Here is a 20,940-nt window from a genome sequence, read left to right as displayed (position 1 = left end):
GTTGGAGGGACAGTGCAAGATCAGAAGACCCTTGATGAGATGGATTGACTAAATGACTAGGGTAAGGAGAGTAGGTGTGTCAGAATCAATAAGGTTGGAACAGGATAGAGAGGATAGAGTTCAGATCTATTGTACATAGGGTGACTATGTAAGCCACTCAATGGCTCATAACAACAACAATATACCCCAATTAGTGGAAAATTGTTATGTGCTACTGAGTCTCCTGTGACTTTTAGCGATTCAGTGTACAGTATCTCTGAACTCTGCCCTATCCTGAGCCAATCTCACAGACTCTGACACACCTAACACCATTGTCCCAGTTGTGGAGTCAATCCATCTCATCGAGGGTATTCTTCTTTGTGCTGCCCCTCTACTCTTCCAAGCATGATATCCTTCTCCAAGATCTTGTCCTTTCTGGCACATACCCAAGAGCTGGATCAAATGGTACTTTCTTTTCTTAGCTTTTGAGGAAATACCAAAATACCTACCATATTGGTTATGTTGTTTTACATTCATACGTGCAGGCATCAAACGTCTAACCTCTTTGCATCCTTGTCAGTATTTGTTTTTGCTTTTTTAAAAAGTAGAATCTGTTGTTGTTATGTGCCATCGAGTGACCTGTGACTCATAGCAATCCTATATACAACAGCCCTAAACTCTGTCCTGTGCCAAACATACTGTCTCTGACACACCTACCCCCATTACCCCAGGCAATGAATCAATCCACTTCATAAAGGGTTTTCCTCTCCTGCACTGTCCCTCCACCTCCCAAGCATGACGTCCTTCTCCAAGGACTGGTCCCTCCTTACAACATGTCCAAAGTATATCAGATGAAGCTTCCGAATCCTTGCCTCCAAGGAGCAGCCTGTTAACTCTCTCCGGGACAAAACTGTTTTCTTAGCAGTCTATGGTATATTCAATACTCTTCTCCAGCACCACAGCTCAAAGGCATAAATTCTCCTTCTATCCTCTCAAGTTGTCTTCTGGCTCTCCAATGCATAGCAAGTGATTGCGAAGACCATGGCTTGTATCAGGCACACCTTTGTCTTCAGGGTGACACCATTGCTCTCCAGTACTTTGAAGAGGTCCCTAACAGCAGATCTTCCCATCTCAATACGTCTTTTAATTTCCTGGCTGCTGATACCAGGAATATTGACTGTGGAGCCAAGCAAACTAAAGCGGTGTACAATCTCAATCTCTTCACCATCCATCCTGATGCTCCCAATTGTCCCAGTGGTGAGAATCTTTGTCTTTTTTATATTGAACATCAATCCATATGGAAGACTGCAGTCCTTGACCTTCTGCAGCAAGCACTTCAGGTCCTTCTTAGTTTCAGCAAGCAGGGTTGTATCATCTGCATAACGTATATTATTGATGAGTCTTCCTCCACTCCTGACACCACATTCCTCCTCATAAAGCCCATACTTCTTGAAAGATCTGTTCTGCATATAGATTGAAAAGTTATGCACTCCTCTTCTGATTTTGAACCATGCCTGTTCTGTTCCGAGGGCTGCTTCCTGGTCCAAGTATAGGTTTCAAATAAGCACAATGAAGTGTTCTGGGATCCTCATTTTCCTCAAGTTTAGCCACAATTTATTGTGATCCACACAGTCAAATGCCTTTGCATAGTCAATGAAACACAGATAGACATTCCACTGGTACTCTTTGCACTCAGCCAAGATCCATTTGACATTGGCAATAATGTCTCTAAACCCAGCTTGTATTTCTGGTAGTTCTCTGTCAAAGTAGTCTTTCAGTTGTCTTTGATGAATGTCAAAAGGATTTTGTTAGTGTGTAATAGTAATGATATTGTTTAATAATTTCCATACTCTGTCAAGTCACCTTTTTTTTGAATGGGAATAAATAGAGATTTTTTTCTAATTAGTTGGCCAGGTGGTTGGCCTCCAGCTTTCTTGGCACAATCTGGTGAGCATGTCCATGGCAGCATTTGTTTGTTGAAATATGTCAATTGGGATTCCATCAATTCCTGGGCCTTTATTTTTTGCCAAGTCCTTCAGAGCAGCTTGAACTTCTTCCTTCATCACCATTGCTTCTTGATCATATGTTGTTTCCTGAAATTGTTCTGTGTCAGCCAATTCTTTTTGATGCAACAACTCTGTATACTCCTTCCGTCTTCTTTTACTGCTTCCTGGACCATTGAACAGTTTGCCCAAAGCATCCTTAAGCACTGGAACTTGCAGTTTGAATTTGTTCTGTAGTTCCTTTAGTTTAAGAAATGCCAAGTGAATTTGAATTTCCAATTTCAGCTCCTTGCACATTTCATTATAATACTTTGCCTTGTCTTCTCTAGCTGCCCTTTGAAATCTTCTGTTCAACTCCTTAACTTCTTTTTTTTTTTTTTTTTTTTGCAGTTCTCACTATTTTATTGAAGAAGCAAGACAATTGTTACTCTAGGGTGAAGAGAAAGTAATGAATAGTGACAGTAAAGAAAATATTTTCATCATTTGGCAAATTGAGTTATACATAGTAGTCACTTCATAAATTAAGTTAGAGATATAATTCATGCAAATAAGATCAGCTTGAACAACAGAAATGGTAGAGAAATAACTCAATTCTGTAATTTGATGAAAAGAGAATCTCTCATTTCTTAGAAAGCTTTACAGATTTTAATATACTGTATTTGTAATTTTTCTGCAATACTTTTATACGGTGATCAACTCTTCCCTTAACTTCTTGATATCTTCTCTTTGCTTTGGCTTCTCATCACTCTAGTGCATTATTCGGAGTCTCTTCTGACATCTATTTTGATCTTTTCTTCTTCTTTCTTCTTTGTAATGGTCTTTTGCATTCTTCATGGAAAATATTCTTGATATCTTCCCACACCTCTTTCAGTCTTCCTTCAACACTAGTTCAAGGCTTCAAACCTGTTCCTCTGTTGAATTTTAAATTGGGGGGGGGTGGTGCGGGTGGATAGATTCGAGATAAAAGTTTGGTTCCTGTGGATATGACTTAATCTTCTTTAGCTTTAATTTGAACTTGCATATGAGTAGTTAATGATTTGTTTCACTATCAGTACCTTGCTTAGTTTTCCCTGCTGATATTGAACTTCTCCAAGGATTCCTTCCACTGATGTAATTGATCTGATTCCTGTGCATGCAATCAGGTAAAAATCCATGTGTATAGCCTGTGTTTATGTTTCTTATAATAGCTATTTGCTATGAATAAGTCATTGTGCAGAATTCTGTCATTCTATGCCCCAGCCTCATTTCTGTCACCAAGTCTGTATTTTCCAACTACTAATCCTTCTTCCTGATTCCCAACTTTAGCATTTCAGTCACCCATTATTATTGATGCATCTTGGTTACATGTTCAATCGATTTCTAACTGCAACAGTTGGTAGAAATCATCTATTTTCTCTTCCTTGGCTCTGATTGTTGAATTATAGTGTATGGATATTATCCTGTCACAATAGTGTATTTCAAGATGAATCTAGAAATGACCCTTTTTATCTATGAAAGTGACCCTGAATTTTTCTCACCTTTTCATCACCAGTATAGTAGGCAATATGTTCATCTGATTAAAAAGGGTCCATGCCAATGCATCTCATTTTGCTAATGCCTAATATGTCAATATTCATGCATTTCATTTCTTTCTAAACAATGTCTAGTTTTCCTAAAGTCACATTTCACACATTCTACCTTTGAATATTAGTTCCTAAATATTTTATTGCCTCATTTTTTTGGCCAGTCTGTACAGTCTCTTTTTACCTTTTTAAAGACTTTTTTCTTACTCACATTAAAAGAATTTGACTTTTATGTCTCATTCACACATTTTGTCTTCTTCTGGTTGGGCCTTTTTAGCTATGTTTAAGAGGCTATTCATGTTATAGTTATTGTGGTGGTAATTAGGTGATGTTGAATAGATCATGACTCATAGTGACCCTGTAACAGCAAGCCTGAACCCTGCCCTGTCATGGGCCATCCTCACTATCTCTACTATACTTTATCTTATAGCTTCAGCCACTATGCTAGGGTCTCTCTGTCTTTTTCTGACCCTCCCCATTTCCAATCATAATATCATTTTCCAAGAACTGGCCTGAATTTCATCATCATTCCTTCCAAGAAATACCCTGGCTTCACTTTCTCTAAGAAATACTTATTCTTTTAGCAGATATCAACTCACTCCAGCAATGATAGGACATTAGACAACACATTCACTCCATGTTATATGTTTTTGTTGTCATGTGCCATCAAGTTGCTCATAGTGACCCTAAGTATAACAGCTCTGAATCCTGCTCTGTCCTGTGCCAATCTTATCGTCTCTGACACACCATTATCCCAGTCACTGAATCAGTCCATCTCATCAAGGGTAGTCCTTTCTTGCGCTGTTCCTCCACCCTTCCAAGCATGACATTCCTCTCCAAGAACTGGTTCCTCTTTGAAACATGCCCAAAGTATGTCAGATGAAGCTTGAAAATCCTGGCCTCCAAGGAGCAGACTGGTATCACCCTCTCTAGGATGAACATGTTTATTCTTCTAGCAGTGCATGGTATATTTAATCATCTTCTCCAGCACCACAATTCAAAGACATCAATTCTTCTATCACTCTTAGTCGGTGTCCAGATCTCCGATGTATAGAAAGTAATTTCAAAAACCATGGCCTGCATCAGGTGCACCTTAGTTTCTAGACTGCTATCATTGTCTTAGGTACTCAGGAGAAGTCCCTGATAGTAGATTTTTCCAAAGCAATTCATCTTTTGATTTCCTGATTGCTGGTACCAAGTTTGTGGATTGTGGAGCCAAGCAAACTGAAGGTATTAACAACCTGAATCTCTTCTCCATTTATCATGGTGCTGCCAGTTGGCCCAGTGGTAAGAATCCTTTCTTGATGCTGAGCTTCAATCCACACTGAATGCTGCAGTCCTTGACGTTCTGAAACAAATGCCTCAGGCCCTCCTCAGTTTCAGCAAGCAAAGTTGTGACATCTGCATAATTAATATTGTTAATGAGTCTTCCTCCAATCCTGAAGCCACATTCTTCCTCAGAAAGTCCAGCCTCTTGGATAATCTGTCCTGCAAATAGATTGAAAATGTATGGTTGATAGGATTCATCCTTGGCATTAACTTTCCTGATTTCGAGTCATGCAATGTTTCCTTGCTCTGTTCTAATGACTGACTCCTGGCCAAAGTATAGATAGGTTTTATGTAAGCACAATCTAGTGTTCTGGGTTTCTCATTCTTCTCAGAGTTAGCCGCAGTTTGTTGTGATCCACATAGTCCAATGCCTTTGCATAGTCTATGCAACACAGACAGACATTTCTCTGGTACTCTCTGTTCTTAGCTAAGATCCATCTAACAGTGGTTATAATAGTGTCATGGCATCTTCTAAACCCAGCCTGCACATCCAGAAGTTCTCTGTTAATGCGCTGTATACAGTATTTGGTCCTCGGTGCTACATAGTATACCATCATGTGAATGTATCACAATTCACACAATTGAATATTATATATTATTATGTATATTATATACTTTTCCACAATACCACAGTTCAAAGGCATCAATTCTACTGCCATTCTTAGTTTGCAACTTTATATGCTTAGGAAATAATTAAAAAGACCATGCTTTTTTCCCTATTTTATATATATCTACATATTTCATTTCTCCTAAAATTTGTGGAGTTTATTTACTGTTCTTTTTCTGCTGGAGATAGTAGGTTAAGGAGTTTGTCATAATTATTTGTTCTTCTTTGATGTGTTTATTTCTTGCTTTAAACAGATCTCTGAGTACTTTTTTTGGTGTATCCCAGAGGTTTTTGTACATTGTGTTTTTGTTCTCATTTGTTCCAAAAAACATTTTTATTATTTATTTATTTAGTAATGATCAAGCAAGATATAATTTCATTTCTGAGTGTATATTTCCCTTTATCTTCTTGATAATTTATATTTTTTTCATTTTAAAAACATATTCTACCCCACAAAAAAATCCTCCCTCTCAGCTTATCATCAAGAAGACAAAGATTCTCACCACTCAGCCAATTGGCAGCACCATGATGGATGGAGATGAGATTGAAATTGTTAACAATTTCAGATTGCTTGGCTCCACAACCAACAATCTTGGCAACAGCCGTTAGGAAGTCAAAAGTCACATTTCATTGGGGAAGTCTGGTGTCAGAGACCTCTCCAAAGTGCTAAAGAACAAAGATTTCAGTCTAGAAACTAAAATGTGCCTCATCTAGTTCATGGTCTTTGTAACTACTTGCTATGAATCAGACAGGTGAAAAATGACTAAGGATGACAGAAGAATTGACCCCTTTGGGTTGTGGTGCTTGGAGAAGAGTATTGAACATACCATGGACCACCAGGAGAACAAACAGATCTGTCTTGAAGAGGATGATGCCAAGTTTCTCCTTAGAGGCTAGGATTTTTAACTTCATCTCCCATACTTTGGGCATGTAGCCAGGAAGGACCAATCCTTGAATAGGAGGATATCATGCTTGGAAAGGTGGAGAGACACTGCAGGAGAGGAAGACCCTAGATGAGAGGGACTGATATGGTAACGGAAGCAATAGGATTAAGTATATTAAAATAAGTAAGATTGGCTCAGGATAATGCAGGGTTCAAAACTATCGTACATAGGGTTGCTGTGAATCACAAGTGACTCATATACATACGTTTCCTGGATCTAGTTGTATTATATAAAATTCAGTTCTGTACAATCATTTGTGTACATTGTTCCATTCATGTGCACTTTGTTTTATATGACTATTTCTATACATTGTGTTATGACATTAGTTATCACTGATCTTTGGTTTTATACTGCCTTCTGAAATGAATTAATGTTAACCAATACTTTTTGGTATTGTGCTATTAAGTACTCTTCCATCTTACTTTGTTTGATTTCATTCAATTTTTCCCTTAGAATGCTGTGATATTACAAATCAAGACTTGACTTTCCCCCACCTCCACCCACCTTCAGTTATTTCGGCTTGAGAAATGTTGACTGTGATTTCCCTCTTTAATATTTAGCTCCAAGTATTTGCCCATTTGATTATAACATTTTGCTTTGTCCTCTACCACCATTCTTTGCAATTGTTTCCTTAGTATTTTTACTTTGTTATTTCTTTTATTTTAGCTACTCTACATTTAAGGACAATATTTTTAGAGTCTTTTCTGACATTCAATGTTTTTTCTTCTTTTTAATTACCTTTTTCATGTATCTTGGTTTGATGTCATCCTGTTGTTATTGTTGATTGTTGTCTAGTTGAGCATGACTCATAGCAACCCTATGAACAAGAGGCCAGATGCCTTTCTATAACTATTGTCATTTCTCAAAGTTCATAGAGTTTCCAGAAGCATGTTGTTTAGGAGGTGAAGGCCACTCCTGCTTCCAAATCATACATTTGCCACCATGAGTAACCGTTGTGGCATTTGACATCTCAATGGCACAAGGTTCAGGATCACAACAACTCCAGGTGACCTCAGTGTAGCAAATTGACAGAAGAGCGCTGTACCACTTAGAAGAGTGTTCCTCCAAAATATATTAACAACCAACTTTTAAATACAAAGGCCTTCCCCAAGGTCTTATACTCAAAATAAGAGGTTTAAATTCAAAACAACCTATATAGTACATCTATGTTATTATTTTTAACAAACTGTTTAAAATAGTGGCAATATCATTATTATTGACTCCTCAGCTCATGTTAGTACTTACTGTGCTGAACCCATTAAATATACATCTTTAAATAATTCTTAAAAATCAAAGTCTAGACAGACTCAGTAACTTTCGCAAGGACACACAGTCCTGTACAAAGCTGAACTAGGATCTGAACCCAGACGTGTTAGGCCAAAGAAAACATTCCAGGAAACTTCTCACCTCCTTTTGATTATATTTTATAGCAAATTTTAGATGGCTCAAGTTCATTCTTTTTTCGAGTAATCCCCGTTTGTCGAGTGGCTCACCTCTAGATGTAGGGTTCAGGATCACCGCCAATTCATATAAATTCCTGGCTTGTGCAAGCAAACATTTTACATTGTTGAGCAAGCTCCTCATAACCATTCCTTTCATCCTACAACTCATTTATTTTTTACCTTTAGTGTTTAATGTACCAAAACAATTATTGATATGGCAAATTCAAATATGATGTACTAAAGGTCATATTTTGACTCTTTTTGGTTTTAAAAATTGTCTCAAGTTTCATTGTGTACTTACATACTGATGGTTCATTCCACAGTGGCGCTATCATTTTGACAAATGATGCCAAGTTTTCCGTCTTCTCCTTCCACAAGTGTTGTTGGTATGATTGCTGTGTATTCCATCCAATGTTGAGCATGTGCTTAATGGCAGTTTATATTGTTCGTATGTACATTCAGGGTGAGTATGTTCTTAAGCTTGAAAAATTCTCTCAGGCAATATCCATGTTCTTTTCTATTATCCAGGTCATATTTTCCAACTCCTGATTTTGAATTGTGTCCAACACTCATATTCTAATCATAATAATTATCAAAGCTTATTAGTTATATCATTGACCAATTTTAGAGAGCCAAAGAAAGCTAAAACTCTCAATTTCTTTTTCTCTGGCATTAAATTTGAGTAAAAATGGTTTGTGTGTGAATTTGAATAAAAGTCACATTGAATAGTCCTCTGTGTAGAGAGAAAGCAATAAATTTCTGATTATAGCACTCTGGAACCATTATTTACAATTAGGATGATGGATAATTGATTTAGCTAATATAATTTTCATCATCAGAGAACAACCAGATCTATCACTGCAGGGTACATAAGGCTATGTTTACACATCTCTCCACCATATGCAAACCTATTTATTGTTAAGCTTCAAAAATATGCTTCCTATTTTCAATATGGATTGCACTTCAACATCAAGAAAACAAAAAAAAATTGTCACCACTAGACCTATAGGGAACATCATGATAGATAGAGAAACTAAAGATAGATGAGTGGACCAATAGACAACATCATGAGAGATGGAGACGACTTCGTCTTACTTGGATCTACAATCAATGCTTTTAGTTCCAGCAGTCAGTCAGGAGATCAAGAGATGTATTGCACTGGGAAAGTCTACACTGAGGGGCCTCTCCACGTTATTGAGGAGCAATGATGTCAATTTGAGCACTAATGAACATCTTATTCAGGCCACATTCTTTTCAATCACTTGCTATGCTGCTGAGAGCTTGACAGTAAATAAAGATGACAGAAGAAAAATTGATGCCTTTGAACTGTAGTGTTGAAGCAGAGTACTGAATGTCTCACAGATTTCCAAAAGAACAAACAGATACATTTTGGAGAAGGTGAAGCCGGAGTGTGCGTCTTGGAGGCAAAGATGATAAAACTTCATCTTACCCACTTTGGGCATGTTGCTAGGACAGGCAAGTCATTGGAGAGGTACTTCATACTTGAGAAGGTGGAGGAACGATGAAAATCCATCTCAACCAGATGGATTGACACAGTGACTACAGCAATGGGATCAGATGTGTCAAACGTTGAGAAGCTGACATAGGACTCTACAGAGTTCAAATCTGTTTATAACATCGTTATGAGGCATACTTAACTTGACAACACGAGTCAACAACATTTTCAACTATTTATTTTTGTTTTAATTATTTAGAAATGTCTTCAGCCTGTTAAACATCAGTATGTTCGAACACTCACTAATGTTTGAATTTTGTGTGTAACAAATTCTTTTATATGCAGTACAGTCATTGAATGCAGAAAGAACCCTTGGTTTACTATTTCAACGGGCAAGGAAGAGTCAGTGGCAGAAACTGTGCTACTCTTGAGATCAAACCTTTTAAATTCCAGAATATAACTGAGATATTCAAGAAATGGAATTCTTTGTCCTTATCCACTCCCAGGATCTTTTTTTTTAATTTTTATTTTTATTTTATTATTTGCGTGTATGTACCTTCAAATCAGATCTGACTGGTACAGGAGGAGATTGCCCCTCCTTCTCCGGCAGAGTTCTGGTGGATTTGAACTGCATATCTCTGGGATTGCAGTGCAGCTTCTTACCACTAGGCCACCAGAGCTCCCCTCCCTCCTAGGATCTTTACAGTCCACACTTTCTTCTTTAGGTTATTAGTGTGCTTACCTTTACGTCTGAGAAGTGCTGGTACTGTTCAGTGGCTAAGACATGTGTGAATGCGTGAAGAGGTGTTCATCATCCCTATGCAGGTAAGAAAAATAATGGTGGATGAAGATCAATGTGAAAACACAAGGAAAGTAGGCTATACACCAGATACCTCTATTTGTACACGTCTACCAATTCTTACGAAAGGTAAGAATAGATCTAATGATATTATTGTTGAAGTCGCCTTTGAGTGGAGCATGTCTCAAAGCGATACTATGAACAAAAGCGCTGAAGCCCTCTATTACTATCGACAGTTAGCAAGGTTCATAGAATTTCCAGTGGCATGTTGTTTAGGAAGAAGGCTGCCACTCCTGCTTCCAAAGATCTAGTGATAGACACTAAAAATACAAAGGTGAGTTGGATACATTATCCTATGTTAATAAATTACGAACTATGAGCAATCTTACTGTGTTTTTCTTTTGCGTTTTGATATTCTTAGAGAAGGAAAAAAATTATTTCTTTTGGTATAGAAGAGAAGTTGGCAAATTGCAAACTGTGTCCCAAATCTGGCTCACTGCCTGTTTTTGTATGACCTAGGAGTTATGAATGTTTTTTTTTAAAAAAAACATTTTAAGTAGTTGGAATTTTTATAAAAGAATATGTGTGACCTGTGAAAGTTATATGAAATTCAAATTTCAATGTTTATAAATAAAGTTTTATTGGAACATAGCCACACTTTCTCATTTACATATTTTCTGTGATTGCTTTTGCAATGCAATGACAGAGTTGAGTAGTTGTGAGAGAGACCATATGGTCTACAAAAACTGAAGTGTTTGTTATCTGGGTCTTTATAGAAAAAGTTTTCTGAACATTGGTATAAAACAAGATGATGGAAAAGTATTTTCTTATTTGATATATGCAATTGTAATAATTAAAGTAGAAGAAGAAAAAAATTATATTGCACATCTCTGTGCAAATTTTTATCAAAGGCTTTAATGTACCATATGAAAAATCTCATTAAAAATCTATGTTAATATTGCAATTTATGGAAATTTATTATTTTTAGGTTGTTGCTGTGTGCCATTGAGTCAGAACCGAACCATATCTGCCCCTCCAGCACGCCTTCAGAGGCAGTAAATCACATGGGAAGATATTGCCCATCTTTCTCCCTCAGAGCAGCTGGTGGACTTGACCAGCACTTAGGATTGCACCACAGCATTTGATGACAAAACTGAAAAGAAGAGAGAAGTTAATGTTTGCATCTCTTAGAAAAAATAAGTCAAGCTCATTAATAGAGCAATTATTGAAAAGAGCAAATAAGGTTTATTTTAATTTTGTAAAATAGAATTTTGTTTGAATAGAACTAGAAACCTAGACCTGCAGAAGAAAAATAAATAGTGGTTGACTGAATCAGTAACTATTATTAAATTGTCTAGTTTTATCTTGGATAACTTATGAAAACAAATGTTTTATAAGACAAATGTTTAATCTCTTTTAAATTTTTTATTGATATTTTAATGAACATTTACCAAGAACTTGGATTTCCATTCATTCATTGTTGCATGCATTGATTTCTTTTTTACATATTTATTTTATATGGGTTTGCATACGATTTTTTATATGCATCAAGTTTCATACTCTCGTTCATTAACATTGGGCTTCATACAATTATTCCCATACATTGTGGTTTTGTTTTGTGCTTGTTTATTTGTTTGTTTTAAATATTGGTTTCTGTACAAAGTTCATCTATCTTGTTTATCACTCCGGATCTTTCCCATTTCCTTCACACCTCCCTCCCTCCACCCATCAAATTATGCGCCTCTATGATTAACCATCCTCCAGCCCCCATTCATTCTTCCTCCTTTGCTCCCTCCTCTCCTCTTTGGCTCCTCATATTCATTCTACAATAATGGTTTTATAAAGTATTTGTCCGTATGGGACTGAATCAGTTCACTGAGCATAATGCTTTCCAGTCCCTCCCATGCTAGGTAGTAATTTACAAAATCATTGCTCCTGTGTGCTGTGTAGTATTCCATTGTTCCTTGTTTTTCAGTGCTCTGTGTGTGTGTGTGAATATACCACAGCTTCCCTATCCATTCATTTGTTGATGGGCACTTGGGTTGTTTCCAATCTTTGCTATTGTGAACATAGCAGCAGTAAACGTGGATGTGCATATTGGGTAGCTGTTCATGTTTCTTTAGGGTATATTCCCAGTAGTAGAATTGCTGGGTCAAATGGTACTTTATTTCCAACTTTTTGAGAAAGTGCCATACTGTCTTTCTTAGTGGTTGCATTGATATAACTAACTATTGTGTCCATATTAGGGAGCTCTTGTGGCCTACTGGCAAAACGCTGCATTGCAATTTCAAAGGCACACAGTTTAAATTCACCAGCTGCCCCACAGAAGAAGGATGGACAATCTCTTCCCTTGGAATTAACTGCCTCTAAAAACCTGCTGGAGTGTCATCTATGGTTTGTTTCCAACTCCACAGTACACAACAACAACAATATAATGCCCTTATATTAGATCATAACTGCAAAAAGGGCAATTGACTTAATACTTCCATACAAAATTATGGATGCTTAAATGGAAATAAGTAGGAAAACTGAGAAAATGGTAATGAACAAACACATAAAAGAAAGGAACTTCTCTGGATAATTATATAATTACCTTAAAACAGAGACACTACAGACTATGAGAACCTATTTCTAAGTACCTCTGGATTAAGTGATACCATATTGTACACAAAGGTTTATGTGGAATTTTTATAAGTTATTTCAGTCAATTGGATGGACATTTGGCTTGCTAATAAAATTAATGGAGCTCCTATATGTCCCAAGAACTAAATGAGAACGGAAAAGAAATAGAAAAGGTATAATATTAATGCTTTTAGAAGTCAATCTTTTTGGTGAGTGTTGGGGACTTTTCTTTGAGGGGAAAAAATATTCTTTCTATAGCAGCTGTTCTTTGCTTTAGAAGATATTTTAACTTTTTCTCCATGTTTCAAAAATATTTCCCTTTATTCTACATGAGAATAAATAATTAATGCAGGATTTAGAACCTACTGTCAGACTTCTACCTGCTTGTAAGGTCACCATGTCACATTCAACTTGCTGCCACCTAACAACTCCCACTTGTAGGAAATTGAAATCTTATTGATATCAACTAGAGTTCTCTAAAAATATAATATTTAATCATGAGAAGATAACAAGAATGCTCCTTTAAGAAAATTTTATTATTGTTGTTGTTGTTGTTGTCATGTGCTGTCAATTTTGGACGGACACATAGCTGACTGTCCAGGGAGTTTTCAGAGGCTGTAAATCACACAGGAGATTGCACACTTTTTCTATTGAGTAACGGGTGGACTTCAACTATGAGTCTTTGAGTTGACAATGGACTCCTTACCACTCAGCCACTGTAACTCCACTAGCAGAGTACATTTAGTCAGAGATTTGAAACAATGAGGAACGTCATTTCACATACTTTGAGCATCTTCATTGGAGGCGTTTATATTTTCTTAATGAATTTTTAACAATCTTATATTTAAGTTTTGGTGAAAATGGATTTGTCTCTTTTACTCTTCTGATCTCCCCTCTTTTCACTCCCTTTGAGTGGGTTATAACTCATAGATGACCCCCACAAAGTATTTCTGAGTATGTAAATCACTCATAATGACTCTATTAACATCAGATCAAAGCTTCGCCTGATCCTGCAATAGTCTCATAATCTCCACTGCCCATTGCTGCAGTTACTGTGTCAGTTCAATCTCATTGAGGATCTTCTCTTTCACCAACTTTCTACTTTTCCAAGTATAATATGGTTTTTTTCTGGGAATGGCTGCTTCTGACAACTTGCCTGAAATATGAGAGATGAAGTTTCATCAAGGAGCAACCCAGCTGCACTTTCTCCATGACAGATTAGTTTGTTCTTTGGAAGTCCTTAATATATCCAGTGTTCTTTGCCAACGCAACAATTCAAAGACATCAATTCTTCTTTGGTCTTCCTTATTAACTGTCATCTTTCAAATTCATGGGAAACAATTGAAAATATCATAGTTAAAGATTGTTGTTGTTTTGTGCTGTCAAGTCACCTGCAACTCATAGACACCCTACGTGCAACAGCTCTGAAACCTCTCCTGAGCCAGTGTCACTGACTCTGACACACTTAATGCTATTGTCCCAGTTATTGGGCATTCCATCTCATCTGGAGTCTTCCTCTCCTGATCTGTCTTTTCCAAGTATAATATCTTTCTCCACGGACAGGTCTCTCCTGGTCATATGCCCAAAATATCTGAGACATAGCTTCAAAATCTGTGCCAACCCTTATTGTTTCGGACACCTCTACCTCCATTACTTCAGTAACTGAATTAATCCATCCCATGGAGGGTCTTCCTCTCTTGTGATGTCCCTCCACGCTTCCAAGCATGAAAACCTTCTCCAATGATGGGTTCCTCCTTGCAATATGTCAGAAAATATGACAAACTAAGCGTCAGAATCCTTGCCTCCAAGGAACAGCATGTTCTCACCCTCTCTAGGATGAACCTGTTTGTTCTCCTGGCATTCCATGTTATAGTCAATACTCTTCTCCAGCAGCATAGCTCAAAGGCATTAATTCTCTTCTATCATCCCTAGTCATTGTCCAGCTCTCTGATGCATAGCAAGTATGTGCAAAGTATGTGCAAAGTCTATGGCCTGGATCAGGCACACCTTCATCTCCAGACTGATATCATTGCTCTTCAGTACTTTGCAGAGGTCTCTGACAGCAGACTTTCCCCATGCAATTCATCTTTTAATTTCCTGGCTACTGGTACTAAGAGTCTTGATTGTGGAATCAAGCAAAATAAAGCTGTTAACAATCTCAGTCTCTTCACCATCTATTATGATGCTGTCAATTGTCTCAATGGTGAGAATCTTTGTTTTCTTTATGTTGAGCTTCAATATTGAAGGCTACAGTCCTTGACTTTCTGCAGCAAGCACTTCAGGTCCTCCTCAGTTTCAGCAAGCAGGGTTGTGTCATTTGCACAAAGCAGATTGCTGATGAGTCTTCTTCCAATCCTGATACCACGTTTCGCCTCATATAGCCTAGCTTCCTGGATAATCTATTCTGCATATAGATTGAAAAGGTATGTATATAAGACACATTCCATCACACATCATTCCCAATTTTGAACCATCACATACTATCACATGCAAGCAAGATTTTACTGAAAATCATCCAAAAATGACTGTAACAACATGGCAACAGAAAACTACCAGGTGTGCAGGCTGGGTTTGGCTATGGATGTTACAGGGATATTATAAACTAATGTTAGATGGATCTTGGCTAGAAGCAGAGAGTACCAGATGAATGTCTATCTGTGTTTCATTGACTATGCAAAAGCATTTGACTGTGTGGATCACAACAAACTGTGGCTAACTCTGAGAAGAATGGGAACCCCAGAATGCTTGATCATGCTTATGTGGAACTTGGAGTAGAAAGGAAACTGCACTTATCAAAATTGGGAATGTCCTGAGACATCCTTAAATGCGTGTTCTCTATTCTTAATCTTTACAAGAACTAGAATATTTGTTTGTGCTAGGAATTGTGTAGTAACTTTTTGTTTGTTTGTTTGTTTTTACCTAATTATTTCTTCTATAATTCAGTCATGTTCTAGTAGGGTGTTATTCAGCTTCTTCATACATAGTTTTGAGGTTTGGTTTTTTTTAAAATTGAGATTTTAATGGAAGTTTAGATAGAACTTGTATTTCTAATCTTTCATTGTTGCACATTTTCCTCCCTGTACTCCCCCCTCCCCCACAGATTGCTTTTTTTAATTTGGAGAAAAAGTTCTTTCATTGTTATACAGTCCCTCTTTCCCTTAGATCACTTTACAATGTAGCTTTTATTCTGTACTATTGTCATGCCAATACTATCTAATTATATACTCATTTTATTCAGTTCTGTACCTTGTCCATTTATATACCATGTAGATTATTTATCTCCTCTTTTCTGTTACCCCTAGCCCCCATATCAGTCCTGTTTTATAACAGTGGCATTATGCCATATTTGTCTTTTTGTGACCGAGATATTTTACTCAGCATAATGTCCTCCAGGGTCATCTATTCTGTATAATAATTCATGAGTTCCTTTTTTTTAATGCAGCATAGTATTCCATTGTGTGAATGTACCATAACTTCTCTATACTATCGTTTGTTAATGGGGACTAGGGTTAATTTCCAACTCTTTGCTATTGTGCACAAAGTAATAATAATATGAGTGTGCATATATCTAATCGGGTACCAGTTCTGGTTTATTTAAGATATATAACCAGGAGTAGAATTGCCGGGTCAAATGGTATCTCTATTTGCAACTTTTTGAGAAAGCACCATACTGCCTTCCATTTTACACTCTCACCAATAGTGAATAAGAGTTCTGGTTTCTCTGCAAATAACTGGTGATTTTTCTTTTCTCTTGAATTTAGAATCAAGTAGGCATTTCTTAGCCTGTTTAAAAATAAGGAAGGTATAAAAAGCTATTGCATTTTGCATTTTTAAAAATATAAGACTTTATATTCAATATTGCTGACTAAGTAACAAAAGTGATTCAAGTAGGAGAGATAAAGTAAAACATTCAAAATAAAGTATACCCTTATGGTCATAAATAATGCCATTCCAGGGATAAGGAAGAGAATTACACCAGTAGAAAAAATAAACAGAGGTATCCAAGTTTAAAAAAACAGCAATAAAGAGAAGAGACTTTTAGAAAAAATGAAATCTCAGAAACTAAACCTCTCTCCCAACTCCCTCCCTCATAAAGAAAAAGATATGTTAATAATATTCAAGAGGGATTTTCAAAGAATAAATAAGTATTATATATGTATATACTAATTAATGAGGAAAAGATAATGAAATCCACAAAGACTTTGAAATTGTTAGGATATTGACCTGCTTTCAAAATGAATCTTTAACAACAAGAAAAGAGTAAGGGGGTGGGAAGCACAAAGGTAGGAAGTTGAAGCAATTATCATGTACAGTAATGAAGAACTTGTTAAATGCAACTGAGGATGGGGGTCATTTTATGAAAAAAATCATCTTATCTTCCAGTATAAAATACTAAATACTGAAAAATTTTATAATATTGATTCATGCCATATTTTCCAGAATGAATAGGGCATCATTATCTGTACAATGATCTGTGTTCTCAAAGATGGACTCCATTTTTTTTTTATTTTCACAGGTTACTGGAGACTCTACAAACAAACATTGCAGTGTGTTCTTAAAAGCAGTCATCTTACCTTTTAATAAAATAAGGAGAGAAAACCTAAGATAAATATTCGAAGATATCTAGAGGATAAATGAATTATGGAAAGAAGCAGTATGATTTTACAAAGAAAAAATCATGCCAGGCAAATTTAATTGCTTTTTTTTTCCTTGTGGATCAAGTAAGAGATTAATAGATGAAAGCAGCAATAGATGTGGTATATCTTGATTTAAGGAAAGCAAAAGGATAGCGTATCTTATAAAATTTTACTCAAAGAATTAGTTTAAATTAGCTTGGATATGAACACTTTACACAGACTGAAAATTGGTTGAAGTAGCACATGAAAGGGCTAATAATAAATGGCAATTTTTCTACCAGGGAGGAGGTGTACAGAGGACTGCAACCACGGTTAGTAGCAGGTCCAGTTCTTTTAAACAGACTCATTAATGATGTGAAGTAGGAGTAAACAGAATGCTAATTAAATTCTCCGAAAGCGTTAAGTTGGAAAGTGTTGCACACATCGCCAAGGTTAGAAAAGCAATAATGAGCCCTGAGGAGATTTGGTATATGGTCATAACTTTATTCAGATCCATTCCAATTTGGAAAATGCATTGAGAAGAAAGTCAAGCCACATAGGATACTCTAAAGCAAGATGATTCCTTTACCCACAGTGCTAATTGATATTTGTCCATGAGCAACCTAAATGCAGAGATCCCATTATTCAGCAACAAAACTTGAAAGGTTTGAGATCTCCTCTTCAATAAAACAAACCCCTTTATTCATATGTTCAGACTAAGTTTAATATTTACTATGTGTCTCTGATGCTTTGGCATACAGAGGTTCAGTTCAGTTATCTTGATTCCATAAATAGAGGTCTAAAAGAAAAGAAAAGCCCCGAGATCTCGCTGCTCCAGACTCTGGGGCACTTACCATCCTCGCAGCCTGTGATCCACAGAGGGAAAAAACCCACAAATTATATATTGTTCTTTTGCCCCACGCTCACCCGAGGCGAGAGAAAAAAACCTAACACCCAAACCTTAATTTTCCACCATGAGGGAAATCATGCATATCCAGGCTGGTCAGTGTGGCAACCAAATCAGTGCCAGGTTCTGGGAGGTGATCAGTGATGAACACAGCATCAACCCCACCGGCACCTACCATGGGGACAGCGAACTGCAGCTGGACCACATCTCAGTGTACTACAATGAAGCCACAGGTGGCAAATATGTTCATTGTGGTATCTTGGTGGGTCCTTTTGACAAGATCTTCAGACCAGACAGCTTTGGTTTTGATCCGTCTAGGGCAGGCAACAACTAGGCCAAGACTATTAGGCCACACTGTACAGAAGTGGCTGAGCTGGTTGATTCCATCTTGGATGGTGGAAGGAGGCTGAGAGCTGTGACTGCCTGCAGGACTCCCAGCTGACTCACTCCCTCGGTGGAGGCACAGGCTCCGGAATGGACACCTTGCTCAACAGCAAGATCAGAGAAGAGTATCCTGACCGCATCATGAACACCTTCAGTGTGGTGTCTTCACCCAAAGTATCCGACACTGTGGTTGAGCCCTTCAATGCCACCCTCTCTGTCCATCATTTGGTAGAGAATACCGATGAGACCCATTGCATCGATAATGAAGCCATCTACAATATCTGCTTCCATACCCTCAAGCTGACCACACCAACCTATGGAGACCTCAACCACCTTGTCTCAGCCACTATGAGTGGTGTCACCACCTGCCTCCGCTTCCCTGGCCAGCTCAATGCTGACCTCTGCAAGCTGGCCGTCATCATGGTGCCCTTCCCACATCTCCATTTCTTCATGCCAGACTTTGCCCCACTAACCAGCCATGGTAGTCAGCAGTACTGGGCCCTCACTGCGCCTGAGCTCACGCAGCAAGTCTCTGATGCCAAGAACATGATGGCTGCTTGTGACCCTCTCCATGACATCTACCTCACCATGGCTGCTGTCTTTGAGGACGGTTGTTCATGAAGGAGGTGGATGAGTAGATGCTTAATGTACAGATTAAGAATAGCAGCTACTTTGTGGAATGGATTCCCAACAATGTCAAGACCCCTGTCTGTGACGTCCCACCCCGTGGCCTCAGGATGGTAGTCACCTTCATTGACAGCAGCAGTGCCATCCAGGAGCTCTTCAAGTTCATCTCAGAGCAGTTCACCGCCATGTTCCGTCAGAAGGCCTTCCTCCACAGGCCTTATACCAGTGAAAGTATGGACGAGATGGAGTTCACTGAGGCTGAGAGCAACATGAATGACCTCGTTTCTGAGTACCAACGATGCCACTGCAGAAGAGGAGGAAGATTTCAGTGAGGAGGCTGAAGAGAAGGCTTAAGGCAGAGTGTCCTATCACCTCGGGCTTCTCAGCTCCCTCAGCCTTCTTCCTCAACTTCCCCTTTCCTCTCCTTCAGAATTTGCATTTCTGCCTCTTTCTTTTTTCTTGAGGGAGTTCTAGAACCATGCCTGGTACATAGTAGGGGTTCAATAAATAATTGTTGTTTGTTGCAAAAAAAAGAAAGAAAAGTCCCAGAAATAACAAAATTATGGTTGGCAAAGTGTTAGATGTAAAAAATTCTGCTGAGGTGGTTATTTAATGTGGTAACACTATTTGGAGATATGCTATTTGTTTATATAGCATCATTCTTTTGAATTGATTAAATTTAGACTAGAAATATTTTAAGTTGTAAGAAATATTTGAATAAAATGTTAATCAAACTAATCCATATTGCTACTGCTGTTGTTGTTACGTGCCATCGACTGCCTTGCGACTCGTAGTGATTCTATGTACAAGAGCCTTAAACCCTATTCTATCCTGTGCCAACCTCACTGTCTTTGGCACACCTACTCCCATTACTTCAGTCATTTAATCTATCCATCTCATTGGGGTCTTCGGTACTCTGGAGAAGTCCCTGACAGTTGACTTTCCCAATGCAATTCATCTCCTGATTTTCTGGCTGCTGGTACCAAAAGTGTTGACTGTCAAGCCAAACAAACTAAAACTGTTAACTATCTCAAGCTCTTCACCATCCGTAATGATGTTGCTAATTGTCCCAATGGTGAGAATCTTTGTTTTTTTGATGTTGAGCTTCAATCCATATTGAAGGCTGCAGTCCTTGACCTTCTGCAGCAAGCACTGCAGGTCCTCCTCAGTTTCAGCGAGCAGGGTTGTGTCATCTGCATAATGGAGGTTGTTGATGAGTCTTCCTCTAATCCTGATGCCACATTCTGACTCATACAGCACACACAGATTGAGAAGTTATGGAGACAAACTATATCCCTGGCAGATGCCTTTCCAATTCGATTTTGAGCCATACAGTGTCTCCTTGCTCTACTCTAACAATTGCCTCTTGGTTCAAACATAGGTTATGCATAAGCACAATCAAATGTTCTGGGATTCCCATTCTTCTCAGAGTCAGCCACATCTTTTGATCCACACAGTTTAAAAAAAGCAAAAAAAACAAAACACCAAAAACCAAAAAACTTTGCATAGTCAGTGAAGCACAAACAGACATTCCTCTGGTACTCACTTTCTGCTTTCAGCCAAGATCCATCTAACATTAGCTATAGTATCCCTAGTTCAAAATGGATGTCAGAAGATACTCTGAAAATTGCACTGGAGCGCAGAGAAGCCAAAGCACAGGGAA

The 20,940-nt window shown here is 37.8% G+C and overlaps 1 pseudogene; it reads left to right on the top strand.

Moving 5' to 3' along the window:
- Window positions 1-18,333: 18,333 nt before the first annotated feature.
- Window positions 18,334-19,631, top strand: LOC102845598 (annotated as a pseudogene).
- The last annotated feature ends 1,309 nt before the right edge of the window (window positions 19,632-20,940 follow it).

Source organism: Elephantulus edwardii, unplaced genomic scaffold (assembly GCF_000299155.1).
Source record: "Elephantulus edwardii isolate Elephantulus edwardi_28Jun2011 unplaced genomic scaffold, EleEdw1.0 scaffold00108, whole genome shotgun sequence".
Classification (NCBI taxonomy): domain Eukaryota; kingdom Metazoa; phylum Chordata; class Mammalia; order Macroscelidea; family Macroscelididae; genus Elephantulus; species Elephantulus edwardii.
The sequence above is the reverse complement of the archived record's forward strand: the minus strand, read 5'-3'. Positions and strand labels throughout refer to the sequence as shown.